The sequence below is a fragment of the Triturus cristatus genome, chromosome 4_1 (assembly GCF_964204655.1).
Source record: "Triturus cristatus chromosome 4_1, aTriCri1.1, whole genome shotgun sequence".
Classification (NCBI taxonomy): Eukaryota; Metazoa; Chordata; class Amphibia; order Caudata; family Salamandridae; genus Triturus; species Triturus cristatus.
In genome coordinates, this window is record NC_140585.1 from 889,461,541 (window position 1) to 889,487,722 (window position 26,182).

Here is a 26,182-nt window from a genome sequence, read left to right on the forward strand (position 1 = left end):
TCTGGGCACTGCTGGGAGTGTTAGGCACACACCCCTCCTGTCTCTGGGCACTGCTGGGAGGACTCTGCACCCAACCCTCCTGTGTCTGGGCACTGCTGGGAGCGTTAGGCACCCACCCCTCCTGTGTCTGGGCACTGCTGGGAGGACTCTGCACACACCCCTCCTGTGTCTGGGCACTGCTGGGAGTGTTAGGCACCCACCCCTCCTGTCTCTGGGCACTGCTGGGTGCACTCTGCACACCCCCCTCCTGTCTCTGGGCACTGCTGGGAGGACTCTGCACCCACCCCTCCTGTCTCTGTGCACTGCTGGGAGGACTCTGCACACACCCCTCCTATTTCACAATATGTACGCTTAGAACATACACGTGTGTGGGTTCGCTCCATGCATACGAGGTGGGGGTATGTGTCGTACATACACGGTTGGGGTGGGGGTACGCTCCATGCATACGGGGTGGGGTTACGGTCCAGACGTACACTATTGGCATGGGGGGTACGCTCCATACGTCCGCGGGTGAGGGTACAGGTCGTACTTACGCTGTTGGGGTGGGGGGTGCGCTCCATGCATACGCGGGTGGGGTTACGGTCCGTACGTACACTGTGGGGGTGGGGGTATGCTCCATGCATACGGGGTGGGGTTACGGTCCAGACGTACACTATTGGCATGGGGGTACGCTCCATACGTCCGCGGGTGAGGGTGCGGGTCGTACTTACACTGTTGGGGTGGGGGGTACGCTCCATACGTACGCGGGTGAGGGTACAGGTCGTACTTACACTGTTGGGGTGGGGGTACGCTCCATGCGTACGCGGGTGAGGGTACGGGTCGTACTTACACTGTTGGGGTGGGGGGTTCGCTCCATGCATACGTGGGTGAGGGTACGGGTCGTACTTACACTGTTGGGGTGGGGGGTACGCTCCATACGTACGCGGGTGAGGGTACGGGTCGTACTTACACTGTTGGGGGGGTACGCTCCGTGCGTACGCGGGTGAGGGTACGGGTCGTACTTACACTGTTGGGGTGGGGGGTACGCTCCATACGTACGCGGGTGGGGGTACGGGTCATACTTACACTGTTGGGGTGGGGGTACGCTCCATGCATACGCGGGTGGGGTTACGGTCCGTACGTACACTGTTGGGGTGGGGGTACGCTCCATGCATACGCGGGTGGGGTTACGGTCCGTACGTACACTGTTGGCATGGGGGGTACGCTCCATGCATACGCGGGTGGGGGTACGGTCCGTACATATCCGTACCCACACTGTGGAATGCTTGTGTGGGCCGTACCCAGGCCTTTGCCATGTGGGTACGAGCCGTACGACTCGTACCCACGCTCTTAAGGCGTGGGTACGGGACGTACCTGTATTGTTGTGTTGCCGGTTCGCGTCGTCAAGAACTTCCGTTGTGGCGGTCGCTGGCTTAGCTGGACACGCCCCCACCCCCTCGTAGTGACCAGGGCCTGAGGGTCAGGTATGTCTTTGGTGGGGGTTTTGTGGCCTGCCCCTGGTCCTGCCACCCCCCCCTCTTTCCCCCCCTCCCTTTGTTGTTCTTACCTTCTGCGGCGTCTGCGTCCGAACCTGTAGAGGAGGTCGACTGCTATGAGGGCCGGGATGACACGTAGGTTCGGGTCCATGTCTGTCCGTCGCGTACAGGTACTCCTTGTTCGCGTCGTCCTGTCTGTCCGTCGCGTACAGGTGCTCCTTGTTCGCGTCGTCCTGATTTCCCGGAAGTTTTTGGCAGCTGGAAAATATTCACCGTGCGGGATGACGTCGGTGCGAATCGTGATTCCTGGTTCGTGAATGGCAGGCTGCGTGCGTCCCGACGTCACGTCGGCGCTTTCCCGGATCGCATTTGTACGTTTATTTTCGTCGGTCGGTGTTTTGTACGATTCGTACGGAAATGGTGTTTCCGTGCGAATCGTAATTCCATGTTTGTAAAGTTTTACAACCGGGTACGAGTCGGACGGAGAAAACGCTCCGACCGACGGTTCGTACCCGGTTTTTACCGGATCGTAATCGGCACCTAAATATCGAGGGACACAATATCGAATGCACAAAATATCGACACCAAAATATAGAAGGACAGAATATCGACTCCCTATCTACAAACAGGTAAGTACTAAAATATCGATTCCAAAATATAGAATGTTAAAATATAGTTAGCCAAAATATCGAATTTTTTAAATGTATTAAAAATAATGTAAAATTAATTTAATATTAAAAACAATTAAATAAAACATACGTAATATAATATAAAAAAGCTTAAAATGTAAACATAATAAATTTTTTTTTTTTAAAGTAGAGATTTTGTTGGATAGTGAGAGCGTAAAAATTACTATTCCCACTCCAGTAATTGCAACAGTAGGGAAAACGTTGGATAGCGTAGGGGTAAAAATTACTATTCCCACTCCAAAGAGTGCAACAGTAGGGAAAGCGTTGGATAGCGGGAAGGCAAAAATTACTATTCCCACTCGAGTGAGTGCAACAGTAGGGAACGCGTTGGATAGCGTAGGGGTAAAAATTACTATTCCCACTCCAGTGAGTGCAACAGTATGGAAAACGTTGGATAGCGTAGGGGGAGAAATTACTATTCTCACTCCAGTGAGTGCAACAGTAGGGAAAGTGAGGGATAGCGGGAGGGTAAAAATTACTATTCCCACTCCAGTGACTGCAACAGTAGGGAAAGAGTTGGATAGAGGGAGGATACAAAATATAATTCCCACTCCTCAGAGTGCAACAGCAGGGAAAACATTGGATAGCGTAGGGGTAAAAATTACTATTCCCACTCCAAAGAGTGCAACAGTAGGGAAAGCGTTGGATAGCGGGAGTGTAAAAATTACTATTCCCACTCCAGAGAGTGCAACAGTAGGAAAAGCGTTGGATAGTGTAGGGGGAAAAATTACTAATCCCACTCCAGTGAGTGCAACAGTAGGAACAGCGTTGGATAGCGGGAGGGTAAAAATGATTATTCCCACTCCAGTGAGTGCAACAGTAGGAAAAGCGTTGGATAGCGGGAGGGTAAAAGTTACTATTCCCACTCCAGAGAGTGCAACAGTAGGGAAAGCATTGGATAGCGGGAAGGTAAACATTACTATTCTCACTCCAGTGAGTGCAACAGTAAAGAAAGTGTTGGATAGCGGGAGGGTAAAAATTACTATTCCCACTCCACACAGTGCAACAGTAGGGAAAGCATTGGATAGCGGGAGGGTAAAAATTATTATTCCCACTCCAGTGAGTGCAACAGTAGGAAAAGCGTTGAATAGCGGGAGGGTAAAAGTTACTATTCCCACTCCAGAGAGTGCAACAGTAGGGAAAGAGTTGGATAGAGGGAGGGTAAAAAACTATTCCCACTCCTGAGAGTGCAATAGTAGGGAAAGTAATGCTTTAATTTTAAAATAAGATTACATTAATTATCAATACCAATAAAAAGTTAATCAAAATTAATTACAATTATTAAAAATTAATCACCATTAGTAAAAAAATAATTACCAATTAATAAAAATTAATTACAATTCATAATTAATTATCAATTAATTATCAATACATATAAATTAAAAAAAAAATATTTACTTTATTACAATTAATTTACTTCCCACCCAATTCCCCTATAAACCCACAACCCACTCACAATACTAAAAAATACAATTAACATTATTATCAATTAATCAATTAATACAAATCATTTAGCAATTAATAAAAATTCATTAGCAATTCATACAAATTAATTACCCATTAACACAAATTAATTACCAATTAATAATTAATTATCAATTAATTATCAATACACATAAATTAAATAATTAATATTTACTTTATTACAATTAAATTACTTCCCACCCAATTCCCCTATAAACCCACAACCCACTCCCAATAATAAAAAATACAATTAATATTATAATCAATTAATCAATTAATAAAAATTATTTAGCAATAAAAATTAATTAGCAATTCATACAAATGGATTACCCGTTAAGACAAATGACTTACCAATTAATAATTAATTATCAATTAATTATCAATACACATAAATAAAAAAAAAATATTTACTTTATTACAATTAAATTACTTCCCACCCAATTCCCCTATATAAAGCCACAACCCGCTGCTAATAATCAAAATTAAAATTAACATAATTATCAATTAATCAATTAATATAAATTAATTATCAATTAATAAAAATTAATGACCAATTAATAATTAATTGTCAATCAATTAATTATCAAAACATATAAATATAATTAATATTTAATTTACCATAATTAAATTACTTCCCACCCTATTCCCCTATAAACCCACAACCCGCTACGGAATTAAATTACGCAAAAATTAAATTACATAACATTCATTAGTTAAAAAAAATTAAACATACATTACAAAAATAATACATAATTTTAACACATATACTACCATACATAACACTAAAAAAAAAAAAAATCGATATTACGGGATTCTATATTTTTAAAGTCGATATTATGGAATTCTATATTTTTACATTCTATATTATGGAAATCGATATTTTGTACCCCAATTTCGATATTCTGACCTATCTATATTTTGATTTTCGATATTCTGTCCATTCTATATTTTGGAGTCGATATTCTGTCCATTCTATATTTTGGAATCGATATTTAGGTCATTCACCAGATGCGATAATGGAGTCTGCTGTGACTGATCCCTTGATGTATGGAGGGTCCTGAGAGGAATGTTTATATTTTTTCTCTGTTCTGGGTGTGATGGATCTGCATGTTGCAGGGTCCTTGAACGCCTCCTTCCCATGGTTCATGACACTCTGAAGCATGGGGAGGAACTGGCTTCTAGTTTGGATGGGGAGCAGTGTCTCGAGTAAAAAGTCCGCTTTCAGTTTTACCTCCTCTAGTTTCACGCCAAAAGCTGCAGCCGCGCTCTTTACGACAATGTTGTAAGCCCCAATATCATCTGGCGGCGAAGGCCTCGAAGGATAAGTCTCCACGGGTTCTTCTGGATTTTCGGCGTCGAGGTCCTGCCATTCCAGGTCTTGCGTCGTCGACGGCGCCGAGCCGTAGTTCGATTGCTGTTCCTCCTCTTCTTCTCCCTCATAGTAGAGATCATCTTCCTCTTCTTCGGCAGTTTTCGACTACTCTTCGGCATCGAACTCGTCCTGCTCTTCGACCTCGACAATAACTGTCGGTGGTTTCGTTGGTATTGTAAATTTCTTCATCTTCTCGTCGAACTCCTTCTTCCTTTGAAGGATGCTCTCCATCTCCGCCTCGAGCCTTCTCTTTTTCTTCACCATTTCGGAGGCATGTTCGGCGTCGAGCGCTGGTCTTTTTGACGGAGCTTGCGTCGACGCGACCTTGTCCTTCGTCGTCGAACACCCAACCTGGTGGACCTGTTTCGACGAACTTTGTTTTTCGGCGGCCTTTGGCACCTGGGAGTCCTTCTCGAAGGATCCGCTGGGCCTTTCGTCCTTGGATCCACTCGCGGTCGTCGAAATTTTTTGCGCCGGTGATCCTTTCGAGGACTTAGACTCTGGTTTTTGAGAGTCAGTCTCTGTTTTTCGGGGCCCTTTCGGGGTTTTTGTGCTCGACGTCTCTCCTACCTTGTCGGACGTCTTCTTATCGGTCTCTGCGACCGTGAAGTCATCAGGCCCCTCGGCGACGTTGTCTTCATCGTCGGTGGAGAGGCCCAGGTCGTACAGAGACGGGGCCTTACCCTTGCTTCCATGTTGTAGTTGGCTCTTCTCTGCCCCTCTCTCACCCTGAGTGTCTTTGGTGTGAAGGCGGAGCAGGCGTTGCAGTCTTTGCTCTCGTGGTCGACTGGCAGGCAAAGGTTGCAGACCCGATGTTGGTCCATCTGCCCGTACTTGTGGTGGCAGTTACGGCAGAATTTAAAAGGTGTTTTGTCCATTCCTGCGCTCAGTGTCCCTGGGTGCGCATTCTCCGTTGGACATCGAAGATCTCGAGGTTCTCCTCCTTCTTCGTCGTCCCGGCTCGATGTTCTTCCTGATTGTAGTCTCCTTTAATTTTCCTCCGATTAAACTCGTGCCCTTCTTCTTTCTTCGTTAAAAAACTCTGGAGCTTCTCGGTGACAATCCAGACCCAACGGCGGAAAAAAGAATCTGAAGATGGCGCCCCAAGGTGGGGCTTCCGCAGGAAGCATGCCGACGTCACGAGAAGTACACCAAATGGTGGGACGTCGACGCCCACCTGGGCTACAAAAAAAAAGACAAAAGACAAAAGAAAGACTACGATTCCGGCCCCAACCACCAGACCGCGGAATAATGCACAGCATAGTGAATCCAGAAAGATTCACGCTGCAAAACTACCTTCCGGCAGCCACAACTGATTGACACCCAGAGTACAGGTCCTAACACCTTGTTGCATAGTGGAGAAATGGTCACACATCCCAGGACAACAATGGACCTGACTGCATTCACCTGGACTCAGAATGCATGCGCATGCACCTACGGGTGTTGTCACATACCTGTGCAAGGTGATGCAGACCCATGGGCGGAGCTGCACAGCATCGTTTAGCAACGTTCCTAAATCTGACATACTGCTTGAGGGAGACTACACACATGGCAATGTAGCACGACATGTGACCTTGTTGGTCCCTTTCACCTGCTCACTGTCAGCATAGCACACAGTCGGCGCAGTCCGGTGGTACATCTCCATGAAGATCCCATGGGCTGTGAGTCGTGTCCCCGGACACGGGGCAATGAGCAGACGTCAAACATCACATGACTCGACCAGCAAGGCAAGGTGGGTTGAGACCGTTTCCATCCGTAAGGATGTGTGTTCATGTTAGCATCCCCATTTCTTGCACCTCGACAAGTTCCCATGCTGCCTGTAAGTGTCTTAAGCATTTGTCTACCTGTTGTGGCCCATTCCTTGCCCGTACTGATAATCACAAGCTAATAAAGTCTACGCAACTTCACCAGTATACAACTGTGATGAGTGTTGATTAGTATGACAAATCCTGTGCCTCAATGAGCATTGTCCGTACACAGGGAGGGACAGCCTGCCGCATGTACATTGGTGGTGAATCCCTATTAGCAGCTCAACCTCTGTGAGCCAGACATTGTTAGGGATAGTTGCTGGTAGACCTGTGCTCTTACGTGTCTTAAGCAATGTGAGTATGGTGTCCAACTTCTTGCCATGTGGATCAATGTGATATATTAAAACAGACTGGTGCCGATCACGATCCGGTAAAAAAATTCCCCGTATGACTCGTATCCGGTCTTTTTACCGTACGAATCGTACAAGTGCCGTACAAACTGGCAATCACGATTTGCATGGGAAAAAGTCCATACGAATCGCATTGGGAATCATTCCCCACACGTCCTCGGGTCGGAAAATGTGTCCGACACGTCCCCGGACGATTTACCGTACAAATGTGAAAAGTGAAGTCCGACCGCGGAATTACGATCCATCCCGTGCGTCCGATGTTCCAACCGTATGGAAAAAACACCGTCCGCACCGAACTCACATAGCAACCATGGAGACATGTGCCCGCATACGCGCCCAACACCCCCCCAGCCCTCCTATGTACGAGTCAAATCCCCACCCGTGTATGTACACCCATGTATGTACGAGACGTACCCCCACCCGTGAATGTATGGAGCGTACCCCCACCCCAACCGTGAATGTGCGACCTGTACCCTCACCCGTGTATGCATGGAGCGTTACCCCCACCCCAACCGTGAATGTACGACCCGTACCCGCACCCGCGTATGCATGGAGCGTACCCCCCACCCCAACAGTGTAAGTACGACCCGTACCCTCACCCGCGTATGCATGGAGCGTACCCCCACCCCAACAGTGTAAGTACGACCCGTACCCTCACCCGCATACGTATGGAGCGTACCCCCACCCCAACAGTGTAAGTACGACCCGTACCCCCACCCTCGTACGTATGGAGCGTACCCCCACCCCAACAGTGTATGTACGACCCGTACCCTCACCCGCATACGTATGGAGCGTACCCCCACCCCAACCGTGTATGTACGACACGTACCCCCACCCGCGTATGCATGGAGCGTACCCCCACCCCAACAGTGTATGTACGACCCGTACCCTCACCCGCGTACGTATGGAGCGTACCCCCACCCCAACCGTGTATGTACGACACGTACCCCCACCCGCGTATGCATGGAGCGTACCCCCACCCCAACCGTGTATGTACGACCCGTACCCGCACCCGCGTACATATGGAGCGTACCCCCACCCCAACCGTGTATGTACGGACCGTACCCCCACCCCAACCGTGTATGTACGACATGTACCCCCACCCGCGTACGTATGGAGCGTACCCCCACCCCAATGTGTATGTACGACACGTACCCCCACCCGCGTATGCATGGAGCGTACCCCCACCCCAACCGTGTATGTACGACACGTACCCCCACCCGCGTATGCATGGAGCGTACCCCCACCCCAACCGTGTATGTATGACCCGTACCCTCACCCGCGTACGTATGGAGCGTACCCCCACCCCAACCGTGTATGTACGGACCGTACCCCCACCCCAACCGTGCATGTACGACTCGTACCCTCACCCGCATACGTATGGAGCGTACCCCCACCCTAACAGTGTATGTACGACCCGTTCCCTCACCCACGTATGCATGGAGCGTACCCCCACCCCATCATTGTAAGTACGGAGCGCACCCCAGGCCCCAACACCAGCACCTTCACACAACATCGCGCATGTACGAGTCGTACCAAGCCAGACACAAGGACAGCACTGTACAACAAAATTCCCGAAGTACACACCGTACACACGCTAAAAACGCACGTACACAACCAGGACAAAGCAAAACAACACAAGAATACACCATTCGAATGGCACAAAGCCACAAAACATGTCCAACAAGCACAAAAACAACACATTCACTGACCTGCAACTGCCAAAATCCAAAACAGAGGCCCAAAACACAACCACTCCTTATAACACACCCACCCAAACTTCAAACACAGCCACACCCACCAATGGACCAATAAAAAGGGCCCACACACACAAACCATGAGCCTTTGCAACAGACTCACTGCTGCCAGACCCTACAGACAACCTACAGCACCATACTAGAAGCTTGACCACACCTTACACTTGCACACCTTCACACACACACCTTCACAAACACCCCCACATCACATTCACACACACACACACCTGCACAACCACACCCACACACCCACAACCATCCACACACCCCCCCCCCATCCACACCCACACCCCTCACCATGCCCACTAACAAGAATCCAAAGTTCACTAGCCGAGAGTTGGAGGTCCTTGTCGATGAAATCCTCAGAGTCGAGCCACACCTCTTTGGAACATTGGTCAGACAGACCTGCATGACCGAAAAAACAGCCATGTGGCAGAGGATTGTTGATGCTGTGAATGCTGTTGCGGCCACCAGAAGGACCAGGCATGAATGCCAAGCCAGGTGATACGATCTGCGGAGGAGGGTCCGAGCCAAAATGACCGACGACCACAACCAGGCCAACGTCACTGGAGGAGGGCCGCCCCGCAGACCCGTACAATACCATCCCTGGGAGGAGAGGGTGATGGCCATACTGCCGGTGGTGTCAGTGGACGGATTAGACAGACTCCGAGACCCGGGTGAGTACACAAACAACTCACCTCACATGGGGGGAACGTCATCCACAACCAAACTCACAAACAGGCACGCAACCACCCCAAGCTATCGCATGACTCAACCACACTCCATGAACACGCACATGCCACTGGCGCCACCATGCCCCATGCACCCAGCTGGACAATGCAAAGTCACAGGCCACAGAAAACACCAACACAAGACACGGTAAGCCGGATGGCGGGAGTGTGGGCCACAAAAATCACATAGTGCAACTCAGAAGCAGACAACAATGCCCCCTGCCCATATGGCCTAGGTCACAGCCAGAAATATCAAGTAGAAACCTCTAAACCGGCCTGTAGACTTCTTCAATTGATCTCTAAAGATTCTGCATTTCCCAATCAAACTGTCAAAAATACATTATATTTCATATTATGACATTGTTTTTATAGATTCAATCCACTAAAATTTTATAAACAAGAAATGTTTATTTGTTTTTTCCTTTTTTTTGTTTATGATTTACTCATAATTTAGGGCAGAAGATAACATTTATCTGGTTTTACACTTGTGATTTGAAATACAGACATATTACAAATTTAATATAAGAAAAAAACATCCTAGACATCTGTGGTATAAAAAAGCATTTGCTAATCATTCATACTTGCATTCAAACAATGAGGAATAGAAAGGATAGTTTAAAGATAAAAGGAAAGCTAAAACTTTTTAGATTGGTCAGATTTCTCCAGTTGACAAAATGAAAAGATGTTAACTTTCAATGTCTCTGATGTTAGCAGTGTCGCGGTCAACGCACGTTTCAGTGGGAAACCACCTTCTTCAGGACCAACTGCCAAGTATTAACGAATGAGATACATATAAAAGATGTCTGGGTGTCTGCAAGGTAAACAAAAGGAAATGACATTGACAATTGATCGGGAATACACATAATTTCTTTTTCAAGGGGGGAAAAACTTCCTTCTATGTTCGAATTCTTGCTATCATGCACCATAGATATATATGAAGTAAGGCCATAGGGAACGTGCACATTAAAGTGAGATATGGGACAGCAGGTAAAGCCCATTGGTGTTTTGTGAATAACAAGGAAGAAAAAGTGCCAAAAAGGGATTCTAGATGTGGAGTCCCAGAGATAGGTGTGCACAGCCTACAGGGTAGTGTTTAGAGAGACTACCTATGAATTCGTCAGGCAATGCGTGTGTCTCCAGCTGAGAAAATCATCTGTGTCAATAGTACAGCTAATCGATTTTTCTGGAAGAGAGAGAAGGTTTAAATTTCAATTATTGAGCCTGGTCTGGGGTGGAATTCTAGAGGCTAAAACTGAGATAGTGGACATAATACCTTAGCAGGTCGAAATGTAGGCGTACATTCACACTCGGGGGTTTATATGAACATCTCCCGGTAGTTTTGAAAAATCGACTGCGGCGGATCTACGAAATAGAAGAACTTTTGTACCATGCCATACCAGGTTAATTAATAACAAAAAAGGTATGAAGTTAAAGGGCCAGTCGAGTGCCACGTGTTTCATTACCTTTTCAGAACAATGGTTGATATTTGGGAGTAGGGTCAGACAGCAGTCCTGGGACTCCTCTTTCTATTTATGCTAAGGCGGATGCTATTCATTTATTTTAGGTAGGTGCATCCTATCACGGCATAACGCTGTAAGGAAAAAGAAGCATTACGTGGCAGTGCGTTTGCAGGTGGGCACGTAAGTGCAGCAGGTATGTATTATTATGGGCTGATAAAATGTCCTGGAAGACAGTGGATAGCAAAATAACACGTGGTAGCGATGCCACGGAAGTTTGAGGCTTATCTAGGTCTCTCGAGTTTAATGCCTGATGTTGTTGAAGCCAGATCTATGAGGTCTCTACAGATGGCTAATGTCAGAAATCAGTCCTTTGGTGATAATATAACTACTGTTGGGACTAAACAACGAGATTTTTAAGATAGATATATGGGGGCCATTAGACATAGAGAATTTGTGGAGTAGCTAGGACAGCAGGAACACTACACGATAGGTCTTTAATAGCCTAAGTTTGCGCATAAATCGTTAAATCTCTAGTAACCTAAGTAAATTCTACATGGAAATGGTTTGGTGCGTACCTGTGTTCGCCGTAGAGCATCCGTAGCGATCAGTCGAAGATTTGGAGCGAGAAACTGACGAACTTTAAATGTGTTGTTGATCTCGCGAGATAACGGACCTACGCAGAGTGAATAGAGTGTATCTGCATGTCTTTCGAAGCGCCATCTTGGAAGGGAGTTTTAATCTTACTATTTCTCATATTAGTTACGCTGAGAGAGAATGTCAGCGGATCTTTCAGGCTATTTGAGAGTAAGAAAATACTGTTAGTATGGTAATGTGAGAAGGCATGGTTTCCACAAAGGATTTCTATATGCGAGGCATGGCGCCCAGACGGGAGCTTAGGTCTAATTTTTCTCGTATAATGTCCAATATATGTAGTATAGATTACATCTTTCTCGTTCAGACTGTATCACAAAATCTACGAGTTGGATGAAAATATAGGTAGGATATGGACATGGAGAGATGCTAAGGCGATTCAAGCCCTGATATTCTAACACAAATTTCCATTTGCAAAGTCAGCACCATATTGGAGTGATGAATAAGTTCCTAGTTGTTATCATTTGAGAAAGCAGAAAGACGTCATAGCTTAAGGTCAAAGACACACATGTGGAAGTTAGTAGAAATACTTTACACCAAATTTTTTTTGCTGTTTGTTTGGAAAGCGAGGTTCCAATAGATCCACTAAATAGAAAAAACAGAAAGTCTAAGTATGTTATATGAGACTAAGCTGATAGCAGCATGGGTTGTACGTGCATATAGTTCAGGCTACATGAGGGTGTTGTTATGTAGTTATCCAGATAATCTCCTCATTGAGGCCCTTACAGACGGTGTCACAATGGAAAATCCCAAAAGTCTCTCTATTTTTTCGCACCTTGTTTATATCTTGTCCTGGTTTCGAGATTATTTTTTCTAGAATCAACCATTTGAGATCTTGTTCACCATGGTTGTGTTCAAGGAAATGTTGAACCATAGGTGCGTGCTCCTTTCGAGTTCTAATAGCCAATTTATGCTCCGAGAGTCTAGTTCGGAATTCACGGCCAGTTTCACCTATGTAACCCAAGCCGCATGGGCAGAGGATGAGATAGATAACATTACTGCTTCTGCAGTTTATGTGGCTTTTTAGCCTACCTCCTCTGGTTCCATATGTCCATGTCTCTGTTGTAATGGCTGTTGGGCATGCATGGCATGTACCACATCTATGGTTACCTTGAATTGGAGGTAGTCCATTTATGGTGCTTTGAACAGCTGAGGTGTTAGTTTGTCGCATTCTACTGTGTACTAACTTATCTCTGAGGTTGGCGTTTCTTCTGAAAGCCACTATGGGTTTTACAAGAGATTTACTGCTTTCATTCGTATTAAGAATTTTCCAGTTCTTGTTAAGTATTTGCTGGACTTTCTGATTGTAGTTAGTGTGATTGACCACACAGACTAATCGTTCCATGGGATTTTTTTCATGGCCCAAGATAAGACTATCACGATTGTAATACTTTGCTCTTTTCATAGATTGCTTAATGAGGCGTTTAGGATAGCCCCTGAGTAAGAGCCTTTTCTTTAGGTCTTCTGCATGTTTGTTGTAGTCATGTATGTTAGTACAATTGCGTCTGATTCTTAGGAATTCCCCAAAGGGGATAGAATCCTTTTGACAGGAGGGGTGGAAGCTAGTGTGTTGTAAAATAGTATTCTTTGCTGTAGGCTTTCGATATAGGCTAACTTCTATGTTTCCAGTGCCGCTTTCTATCCATATGTCCAGAAATTCCACCTTTTCTGGTGAGTAGTGTGCGGTGAATTTTAGATTGTATTCACTGTGGTTTAGCCAATCGATGAATTGTTTAAGATCATCTACAGTTCCTGTCCAGATGAAGAAAATCGTCTATGAATCTATGCCAGGTGGCGATATTTTCATAGAAGGGAGCCATTTCGTTGTAAATATGTTTTAACTCAAACTCCCCCATGTATGTATTGGCTACACTCGGTGCACATGAAGCACCCATGCTGGTACCTTGTACTTGCTTGTATAGTTTGTCTTTGAATTCAAGGTAGTTATGATGGAGTACTATATCCAAGCATTCCAAGATAAAAGCATTGGGTCTCTCACCCTGTGCTCTATTCAAAAGAGTTTCCACTGCTTCTAGGGCTCGATCTTGGGGTATATTAGTATAGAGAGACTCTATATCTAATGTCACCAGGAGTTGGCTCTCTTTGTTGAAAGGCATATGTTCCACAGTTGAAATCATGTGTCCTGTGTCCTTGATGTATGACCGATATTGTTTGGTAAGAGGACAAAGAAATGAATCTACGTATTGTGAGAGTGGTTCCGTGTGCGAGTTAATAGACAAAATGATGGGACGCAAAGGGGGGTCGCGTGTGTCTTTATGGGTTTTTGGAACGCCATATAAAGTCGAAATAACCACATTATTTTTATTTAGGAAAGTCAGTTCTTTTTGGCAAATATAGCCATCTATGAAGGCTTTTGATGTACTGGTCTCTATTCTGGTCTGCAGTTCTTTCAAAGCAGATCTGCGAGCTGGTTGATAATGCTCTGGTATTTTGAGCATGTTTTCCACTTTTTGTGAGTAAGAGTCACTGTCCAGGATGACAATTCCTCCTGCTTTGTCACTAGGTTTAATTATGATGGAATTATTCTTGCCTAGATCTTTGAGAGCTGTAGTTTCTGATTTCGTCAGGTTCGGAGTTGGTTTGCGGACGAATTTGGTGACTCTCTCTAGTTCTTTGATTACTGTTTTTTCAAATATTGCAACTTCAGGTCCCACCATTTCCAAGGTTGGTGTAAAGTTTGATGGTGGTTTGCAACCTGAACAGTTCTCCTCCTCTTCTATCGGAGCTAAATCTGACATATACTTTTGTAGACAAACTTTCCTAAAAAAGGAAAATAAGTCTTTGTTCAAGGTGAAAATGTCTGGGAGAGTGCTAGGGACAAAAGAGAGGCCTTTGCTGAGGAGCGTGCTTTCCGCAGTGGTTAGTTGGTGTCTTGAAAGATTAAATATAGGTATACTTTCTCTCTCTGGGGCGTTGCCTGCTACGACTTCCAATATTGTTGGTTTCTCGTTCTCATGTATGGCTGTGGATGTGCTTGCTCTGTCTGATGGTAGTTGTTCCTGCCTCGTCTTTGAAATCTTGCTCGTCCCCTGCCCCTGCCCTGTTCTAAAAAAGAGGGATGGCCATACTGTTGGTGGTTGTGTATAGATCCCCTACGATTTCTAGGGTTGTATTCATACTCATCATTTAGATACGGACTATCATGGTCCGAGTCTGAGGAGTTGGTGTCTGAGAAGGTGACTATTTTCTGTCTCTTATTGGGGTACATGTTCGTCTGTCCTACTTCCGATTCTTCTTAATCAGGAGATTATAGAACTAGAGGAGAAACTTAAAACAAATACCAGTGTAGAAGAAGGTAAAAACAAGCTTTTAAACATGAATCAAGAACTTCAAGAGTTTGAAGACTACCTTATAAAGAAAAAAACAGAAAAATTAAAGAAAGATATAAGGTGGTTTTCTCAAGAAAAAATCTACCCCTAGCTACAGAGTAACTTTTTCCAACAAGAAGAATCGGAAGTAGGACAGACGAACATGTACCCCAATAAGAGACAGAAAATAGTCACCTTCTCAGACACCAACTCCTCAGACTCGGACCATGATAGTCCGTATCTAAATGATGAGTATGAATACAACCCTAGAAATCGTAGGAGATCTATACACAACCACCAACAGTATGGCCATCCCTCTTTTTTAGAACAGGGCAGGGGCAGGGGACGAGCAAGATTTCAAAGACGAGGCAGGAACAACTACCATCAGACAGAGCAAGCACATCCACAGCCATACATGAGAACGAGAAACCAACCAACCAACGAGAAACCAACAATATTGGAAGTCGTAGCAGGCAATGCCCCAGAGAGAGAAAGTATACCTATATTTAATCTTTCAAGACATCAACTAACCACTGCGGAAAGCACGCTCCTCAGCAAAGGCCTCTCTTTTGTCCCTAGCACTCTCCCAGACATTTTCACCTTGAACAAAGACTTATTTTCCTTTTTTAGGAAAGTTTGTCTACAAAAGTATATGTCAGATTTAGCTCCGATAGAAGAGGAGGAGAACTGTTCAGGTTGCAAACCACCATCAAACTTTACACCAACCTTGGAAATGGTGGGACCTGAAGTTGCAATATTTGAAAAAACAGTAATTAAAGAACTAGAGAGAGTCACCAAATTCGTCCGCAAACCAACTCCGAACCTGACGAAATCAGAAACTACAGCTCACAAAGATCTAGGCAAGAATAATTCCATCATAATTAAACCTAGTGACAAAGCAGGAGGAATTGCCATCCTGGACAGTGACTCTTACTCACAAAAAGTGGAAAACATGCTCAAAATACCAGAGCATTATCAACCAGCTCGCAGATCTGCTTTGAAAGAACTGCAGACCAGAATAGAGACCAGTACATCAAAAGCCTTCATAGATGGCTATATTTGCCAAAAAGAACTGACTTTCCTAAATAAAAATAATGCGGTTAGTTCGACTTTATATGGCGTTCCAAAAACCCATAAAGACACACGCGACCCCCCTTTGCGTCCCATCATTTCGTCTATTAACTCGCACACGGAACCACTCTCACAATACGTAGATACATTTCTTTGTCCTCTTACCAAACAATATCGGTCATACATCAAGGACACAGGCCACATGATTTCAACTGTGGAACATATGCCTTTCAACAAAGAGAGCCAACTCCTGGTGACATTAGATATAGAGTCTCTCTATACTAATTTACCCCAAGATCGAGCCCTAGAAGCAGTGGAAACTCTTTTGAATAGAGCACAGGGTGAGAGACCCAATGCTTTTATCTTGGAATGCTTGGATATAGTACTCCATCATAACTACTTTGAATTCAAAGACAAACTATACAAGCAAGTACAAGATACCAGCATGGGTGCTTCATGTGCACCGAGTGTAGCCAATACATACATGGGGGAGTTTGAGTTAAAACATACTTACTAAATCCGAGTTACTGCTGCGTTGAAGGACGTTTGGGAAGCGGACTAGCGCCAAACTTGCCTGGAGAAACCTTTCGAGGTCGCGCTGCTGGTGGGAGCTCCTCCTTGATCGACGGAGTGTCCAATAGCTCCCAGCGTGCGCTAGACCCCACTCTAGTTGGCTGCCTGCACCGGGGGACTGCGAGGACCAGAAGCCTTTGCTTCCACCACCTGGTGCCTCTTCCCCCGGCGGTAACGCCCTTTTACCCCCCCTTTAAATTAAACCATACTTCACGCAACGCGGGACGCGCGCGAGGAGAAGCGCGAGGCGAAGCCCGGGCCAAGGGCGGGCCCGTTTCAGCCCGTTACAGACTGTGCAGGACTGGACTGGGCCATGGTATTTCTATTTTTATTTTTGTTTTCATGTTTACATTTCCCTCCGTCCACTTGCTGCTCTGTGTGGTCATAAATTAGTGGGACCTCATATTCTAGTTGTAACAGCGACACTAGTTTTGCTCGCGACCCACAAGTTATTGCCCCTGCGACGCAGAGCGCTTAATTATGTCCAGAGTCACTAGAAGTAAAAAAACAGACAAAACCACCGATATAACGGGTCCACTTGACCTATTCCTACACAAGGCCAATGCAGCCATTGACAATACTATCCAATTGATAGATCGACGGGTGTCTCACGAATTGGAGATGGCCAGAAAAAGATCGTCTATGGGCCCGCTGGCCTCAGCACAAACCCCTATACAAAAGGGGTCGATTATACCCCTGCTGAATCCAACAAGTGCACTAGTTCACACAGTTTCAAACACTGTGGATTTGTCAGCAACACAGTTGTCACTAGGTTCCGATTCTGATTTTAGGGAGGATCTGGAAAAAACACCAGATTTACAACCCCTACATAATCATGAAATGGCCACAGAATCAAACACCACGGGGGCCAGGGAGGGCGCCATACCTAAGAGGTTAAATAAGGGGTCGAACCCACATGTGCATTTATTAGCTCCACCAAATGGTGGGATTCCCAGCAACCTGAACATAAACAGTAACAACACCGTAGTGTTGCAAACACCATCACCAACCAATAGTGTGATCCTAAACACGCCCCCACGGAACATCACGCCACTGGGGAACCTAGATACACTAGGCGCAGTAGGGGGCATACAAAAACCCTGTACCTCATGTGTGACACTACACGATTTTCTCACAAACAGCATGGGGGAACTGTTAAAATACCATCTGAAACCCCTGGAGAAAAGCATAAGGGTAATTGAAAAACAACTCGCCAAACTAAATACTCCTGCATTTATGCAGAAGTCACTTAGCACCCTAGACATGGGGGAGGGGAAGACCAAACAACCAAGTAAACCGGCCAAATCGGCTAAATCAACTCAACCATCTACAACACCAGCTGTTTGCCCAAAGTCCTGTGGACCAGATAAAGAAGGGAACATCCAGACCACTAAAAATGTCAAACAGAAACCACAAAATACTCCTAAACCCCAAACTGCAGAGGGAAAGGGCCAACTCGTCACCACTAGTGATAACGCACAACCCACCCCAGCCCTAGTAGCCCTAAATACTCAGCTAGCAAACCTAAAGGAGAATACACAAAAACTCCAAAAATCTCAGCCCTCTCAAGCCCAGGGGAAACAGAGGACGGGATCTAGACCTAGACGGCCATTCCATCTTCCACCTGAGGCCACCCCGTTCACTGTTGTCCTAACAGGGGTCTCAGAACTAACAGAGGGCGCGGATGAGCCCCAGTGGTCACTGAGAAACAAAGTTCTGCAATGGCTTAGCCAAAATAGACCTATACAGCCATCGCATCATAGCAGAATCAACTCAGTTAGAAGAGTGTTTTGGATTGGGGAAACTAAAAAAAGCTTACAGGGTGACTGCGTTATAGTCAACTGTGACGATCCTGCTATGGCTGACTATATCTCTTCCTGGTCAGCACTTGAAAAAAGGGGGGGGGTGGATGTACAGCGCCTTTCCTTTTTTTATCCTCCGTTAAATACCCCGAATTATGAAAACAGAACTGGATGGGAGGATGCTCAGGATTGGCCCTGGACACAGGTGGGGTACACTAATAGAAACAGAAATAGGAATAACAATAATAATGGATGGAATAGAGGCTGGAATTCCCGACCCTGGTACCATAGTAGAGGCAACCCACATTTTGATTACTGGGAGGGGGTTCCCTTGAGGAACAGATTCGACTATCTAGACATGGTCGATTGACCAATAAAGGTCACCACAGGGGTTTTAGAAGTCACTGTTCCCCGACATAAGATCCATGAAGTCCCTTCCCTAGTAGAAAATACTAACCCCGTGATGTCAGAGATTATACTAGTGCAAGACACGTGTGGAGGAAACCGGCTAAGCCAGCAGTTAACATAAAAATCCAGCAGGTCACGGACTGAGAACGGAACTGGGCCAATAACTGAAATTATCAACATAAAACCATATCTGAGTACAGTAGATAGGACTAAGACCCAACTCGATAATGAGATCGAAGCCTTGCAAGAGGGCATGGTCTCACAACTTAGGCAGGAAGAACCCTGCCCCATCACTGAGGGGTTTTGTCTGCTTAAGATATCTTCCTGGAATATTGCTGGGCTTTCGAAAAAAGCGCGTGACCAGCTATTCCTAACTTTTATGGAAAAGCAGGATATAGTCTGCCTACAGGAGTGTTGGGACCCATATGAGACATCAGTAGAGGGTTTTAGCACTTTCTACGTTCCCTCGATCCAGGGTAACCGAGGCAGGGGCTTGGGGGGACTTTGTATTTTTACCTCTAACCTTTGTAACATAGAACAGAACATGTATGAGGCAAATGGGCCAAAAGCAGGTGTAGGGAGTTCACTGCAAGGATTGTCTTTTAAATTAAATGAGCGCTCCTTTTTTCTGATAAACCTTTATAATAATATGCCAAAAGTAGAGGTAAAAATTCTAATAGCGGAACTGGATTCTCTGCTAAACAAAGGCGGCCAGGCGGCAGACTGCTTACTTATAGCAGGGGATTTTAATTGTCACCTATGTCCCTATAGCCAAACAAAAAACTGTGGCATTTTTGACTCACAAGGGGATCCCACCACACATTTTGAACATTCCCTAGCGGGAAATCTGCTAAATCAATTCATGCATGAATGGGATTTGGCTTTTGCAAATGAACTTTGCCAGCCACCCGTAGTGTTTCAAACAACCTTTTTTGGTCATGGGGCAGGTACTGTAATAGACTTCATCCTGGTTTCAAATAGGAACCAAGGTTGGGTGGGCGGGTTTGAAACGGAGGGCCTAGCAATAAGTGACCACTTTCCCATTAGTATTTCCCTTAAATTAGGGAAACGGGGCACGCAAAAAATAAGCACCACGGATATATTGCATGGCCGTTCAGTGGCATTGGCCAGGAAAAATGGCTATGCCATTAAATGGGCAAAAATTGAACCCAGGAACTTTCTGAAAGATCTATTACAGAAAGAAACTAGTCAATTTAACACCTGCCTGGAACTAAGCATTAACCCAGAACAAATAATACAGGCATTCGATGAGATTAAAGCAGAAATAAACGCTAAGCTAACCAAAAAATTAAAGGCAAGGGAGGAAACGAGAATATATGGCTGGTTTAACCGAGCCTGCACAAGTGCCCATAAAGCACTTTTACAGGCTTTAAAGACTATACCCAGGGATAGCAGACAAGTCAAGGAGGCTAGACAAGCTTACAAGCTGACTCTCCTGACAAGGAAGAAAGAACTCAAAAATGCAGCTTGGGAAGCCTTGATAAAGGCAAGCGCACTAAGGGATAATACGTCCTTCTGGAAAGAGGTAAATGCCCCCTTTTTTCTAGATAGGAAGGTAGACTCCATGGAAATTGGCATAGCTGAAGACGTCTGGGTCAAGCATTTTACTGCGCTTTACAAGAAAGACTCACTTATGTTGACCTCACAAGAGGAGTTGGCTGAGGGGAGTGAGATCCTTTTACAACCACAGGGAAATTTCCCATTAAAAGTAATGTTCACCCCTGCAGACCTGGAACAAGCGATTTCTCAGAGTGCAAGCCTAAAAGCTCCAGGGCCTGACGGTGTACCCATTGATCTATTTAAAGGGAATGTAGATCTCTGGGCACCCTTACTGGCAAATGTCCTAAATGCTTACACTAAATTAGGTTTCCCCAACACATGGAAGGAAGCGATAGTCATTCCAATATTTAAAAAAGGAGATAGACAAGACCCAAAATGTTATCGCCCCATTTCTCTGTTAGATAATTTAATGAAGGTTGCTGGCAGGGTGCTACTAACCAAACTACAAACTTGGTCCAAGACTAACGGGATACTCTCAAAATTTCAATATGGTTTTAAGTCGGGGGTTGGAACCATAGAGCAGGGTTTAAACCTGTCCCTTATAATAAACAAATATATTGGATCAAAAAAAGGGAACTTGTTCCTGACATTTGTCGATTTAACTTCGGCTTTCGATTGTCTGGATCATGGAACCCTGTGGAAAACCCTGACTAATATGGGGATAGATAAAAACATCCTAACTTTTATCCAGGAACTTTACAGAGATGCAGGAGCTACGGTGAGATATGGCAAAAACGGCGAGCAAACCAGAAAATTCCCAATTGCAAAGGGCGTTCGCCAGGGTTGCATCCTTGCACCGTTTTTATTTAATCTGTATATAAACGAGGTAGCAGACTCGATGAATGACCTGGAGGTGGATTACCCCAAGATAAACGGACTCGCAGTCCCGTTATTGTTATACGCTGATGATGCGGTGATTATGGCCCGCACTCAGCGGGGACTCCAAAAGGCACTAACAGGCTTTGCAACCTTCATGAGCTCTAGAGGCCTTATAATAAATGTGGGGAAAACTTTCACGATGTCATGCACAACGAGAAAAAAAGTACCAGACTGCAAAACCTTTGTTAATAATTCAAAGATAGCGATGTCGAAAACTTTTTCCTACTTGGGTATCATTTTTAATAATAGGGGGACATGGTCTGCAGCGGTTACCTCCCGAAACCTGGCTTTTGCCCGCGCAATAGGGGCGGTTAAGCAATTTGCTAAAAAACAGGGCGGGAAACCGGTAGACACACTACTTAAGATCTATGCAGCTAAATGTGTGTCCACAGCTGTTTATGGGGCGGGGATTTGGGGACTTGCAGATAGCTCGGAAATTCAAAGGGTGGAGAATGCTTTCCTGAGGTACCTCTTAGGAGTCCCGCGTTCCACATCTACTACTATCTGCCACAACGAACTGGATAGATCTCACATTAGTGACATTATAAAGATAGCGCCAGTTATGTTGTGGCATAAGATCTGGACATGCGAGGACACAACCTTCAATAGGGAGGTAATTCAGGATTGCCTGCAGCAAGGAAATGGCGCTAAACAACCTTGGCTAGCCTACGTTAAAAAATTCCTGAACTCCATCGGCAACCCAGAATTCTTTTCAGACCCAATATCATGCGCCCAAATCCCCAAAAAAGCACTAAAAGAGACGTGTCTTGGCCTATTGGAGGAGAGGAGATATTATTTAGATGGGAATAAGTCCACCATTATAGCCCACCGCCAGATTTTGCATGAACATGGTTTACATCCTTATCTGGCGCCAAATATCTCCCCTTACCATAGAATGCTGTTGGCCCGTCTGAGGACAGACTGTTTCTTCAGGTTAATAACGTTCCCTACACCGAATGATTGGTCAGTGAAAATGATTAATTGCCCGTGTGACGGAGTAGCCACTCAGTCTAACATACATTGCATACTGTTCTGCAAGTACTATCAATGGGGTAGGAAAAAACATCTATTGCCTCTGTTAAAACTGTGGGGCCTGAGAAGCTGTAAAGCAGCCCTCCACAGATTGTATCTGCTTCAAGACGAATGTACTATTGGAGTGATGATAAAATTCCTGTCGTTTATTATAAAATGTAGAGGGTCTATGAGAAGCGATTAGTAGGTTGAGGGTTTGTAGAAGTATTATTCTGTGCCTAATAACATCATATAATACATAAATATGTCATATTTACCTCGACCCTTCTATCATGCAAATGTAACGATACATATATCAATCGCTTTCTAGAAAAAATTTTTTAAAGGGTTTTTAATATTAGATTACTTGAATGACTAGGGTAATGAATATGTATTTCTTCTTAGTAATCTCCTTTTAGTAGGTAAATGTTTAAATAACGTTGTTTTAATCGTATTTTTGTAATGTTTGCTTATATGGTGTTTGTCAAATACCGAATAAAGCTATCTTTGATTTGATGATTTGATTTGAGTTAAAACATATTTACAACGAAATGGCTCCCTTCTATGAAAATATCGCCACCTGGCATAGATTCATAGACGATATTTTCTTCATCTGGACAGGAACTGTAGATGATCTTAAACAATTCATCGATTGGCTAAACCACAGTGAATACAATCTAAAATTCACCGCACACTACTCACCAGAAAAGGTGGAATTTCTGGACATATGGATAGAAAGCGGCACTGGAAACATAGAAGTTAGTCTATATCGAAAGCCTACAGCAAAGAATACTATTTTACAACACACTAGCTTCCACCCCTCCTGTCAAAAGGATTCTATCCCCTTTGGGGAATTCCTAAGAATCAGACGCAATTGTACTAACATACATGACTACAACAAACATGCAGAAGACCTAAAGAAAAGGCTCTTACTCAGGGGATATCCTAAACGCCTCATTAAGCAATCTATGAAAAGAGCAAAATATTACAATCGTGATAGTCTTATCTTGGGCCATGAAAAAAATCCCATGGAACGATTAATCTGTGTGGTCAATCACACTAACTACAATCAGAAAGTCCAGCAAATACTTAACAAGAACTGGAAAATTCTTAATACGAATGAAAGCAGTAAATCTCTTGTAAAACCCATAGTGGCTTTCAGAAGAAACGCCAACCTCAGAGATAAGTTAGTACACAGTAGAATGCGACAAACTAACACCTCAGCTGTTCAAAGCACCATACATGGACTACCTCCAATTCAAGGTAACCATAGATGTGGTACATGCCATGCATGCCCAACAGCCATTACAACAGAGACATGGACATATGGAACCAGAGGAGGTAGGCTAAAAAGCCACACAAACTGCAGAAGCAGTAATGTTATCTATCTCATCCTCTGCCCATGCGGCTTGGGTTACATAGGTGAAACTGGCCGTGAATTCCGAACTAGACTCTCGGAGCATAAATCGGCTATTAGAACTCGAAAGGAACACGCACCTATGGTTCAACATTTCCTTGAACACAACCATGGTGAACAAGATCTCAAATGGTTGATTCTAGAAAAAATAATCTCGAAACCAGGACAAGATATAAACAAGGTGCGAAAAAATAGAGAGACTTTTTGAATTTTCCATTGTGACACCGTCCGTAAGGGCCTCAATGAGGAGATTATCTGGATAACTACATAACAACACCCTCATGTAGCCTGAACTATATGCACGTACAACCCATGCTGCTATCAGCTTAGTCTCATATAACATACTTAGACTTTCTGTTTTTTCTATTTAGTGGATCTATTGGAACCTCGCTTTCCAAACAAACAGCAAAAAAATTTTGGTGTAAAGTATTTCTACTAACTTCCACATGTGTGTCTTTGACCTTAAGCTATGACGTCTTTCTGCTTTCTCAAATGATAACAACTAGGAACTTATTCATCACTCCAATATGGTGCTGACTTTGCAAATGGAAATTTGTGTTAGAATATCAGGGCTTAAATCGCCTTAGCATCTCTCCATGTCCATATTCTACCTATATTTTCATCCAACTCGTAGATTTTGTGATACAGTCTGAACGAGAAAGATGTAATCTATACTACATATATTGGACATTATACGAGAAAAATTAGACCTAAGCTCCCGTCTGGGCGCCATGCCTCGCATATAGAAATCCTTTGTGGAAACCATGCCTTCTCACATTACCATACTAACAGTATTTTCTTACTCTCAAATAGCCTGAAAGATCCGCTGACATTCTCTCTCAGCGTAACTAATATGAGAAATAGTAAGATTAAAACTCCCTTCCAAGATGGCGCTTCGAAAGACATGCAGATACACTCTATTCACTCTGCGTAGGTACGTTATCTCGCGAGATCAACAACACGTTTAAAGTTCGTCAGTTTCTCACTCCAAATCTTCGACTGATCGCTACGGATGCTCTACGGCGAACACAGGTACGCACCAAACCATTTCCATGTAGAATTTACTTAGGTTACTAGAGATTTAACCATTTATGCGCAAACTTAGGGTATTAAAGACCTATCGTGTAGTGTTCCTGCTGTCCTAGCTACTCCACAAATTCTCTATGTCTAATGGCCCCCATATATCTATCTTAAAAATCTCGTTGTTTAGTCCCAACAGTAGTTATATTATCACCAAAGGACTGATTTCTGACATTAGCCATCTGTAGAGACCTCATAGATCTGGCTTCAACAACATCAGACATTAAACTCAAGAGACCTAGATAAGTCTCAAACTTCCGTGGCATCGCTACCACGTGTTATTTTGCTATCCACTGTCTTCCAGGACATTTTGTCAGCCCATAATAATACATACCTGCTGCACTTACGTGCCCACCTGAAAAACACACTGCCACGTAATGCTTCTTTTTCCTTACAGCGTTATGCCGTGATAGGATGCACCTACCTAAAATAAATGAATAGCATCCGCCTTAGCATAAATAGAAAGAGGAGTCCCAGGACTGCTGTCTGACCCTACTCCCAAATATCAACCATTGTTCTGAAAAGGTAATGAAACACGTGGCACTCGACTGGCCCTTTAACTTCATACCTTTTTTGTTATTAATTAACCTGGTATGGCATGGTACAAAAGTTCTTCTATTTCGTAGATCCGCCGCAGTCGATTTTTCAAAACTACCGGGAGATGTTCATATAAACCCCCCGAGTTTGAATGTACGCCTACATTTCGACCTGCTAAGGTATTATGGCCACTATCTCAGTTTTAGCCTCTAGAATTCCACCCCAGACCAGGCTCAATAATTGAAATTTAAACCTTCTCTCTCTTCCAGAAAAATCGATTAGCTGTACTATTGACACAGATGATTTTCTCAGCTGGAGACACACGCATTGCCTGACGAATTCATAGGTAGTCTCTCTAAACACTACCCTGTAGGCTGTGCACACCTATCTCTGGGACTCCACATCTAGAATCCCTTTTTGGCACTTTTTCTTCCTTGTTATTCACAAAACACCAATGGGCTTTACCTGCTGTCCCATATCTCACTTTAATGTGCACGTTCCCTATGGCCTTACTTCATATATATCTATGGTGCATGATAGCAAGAATTCGAACATAGAAGGAAGTTTTTCCCCCCTTGAAAAAGAAATTATGTGTATTCCCGATCAATTGTCAATATCATTTCCTTTTGTTTACCTTGCAGACACCCAGACATCTTTTATATGTATCTCATTCGTTAATACTTGGCAGTTGGTCCTGAAGAAGGTGGTTTCCCACTGAAACGCGCGTTGACCGCGAC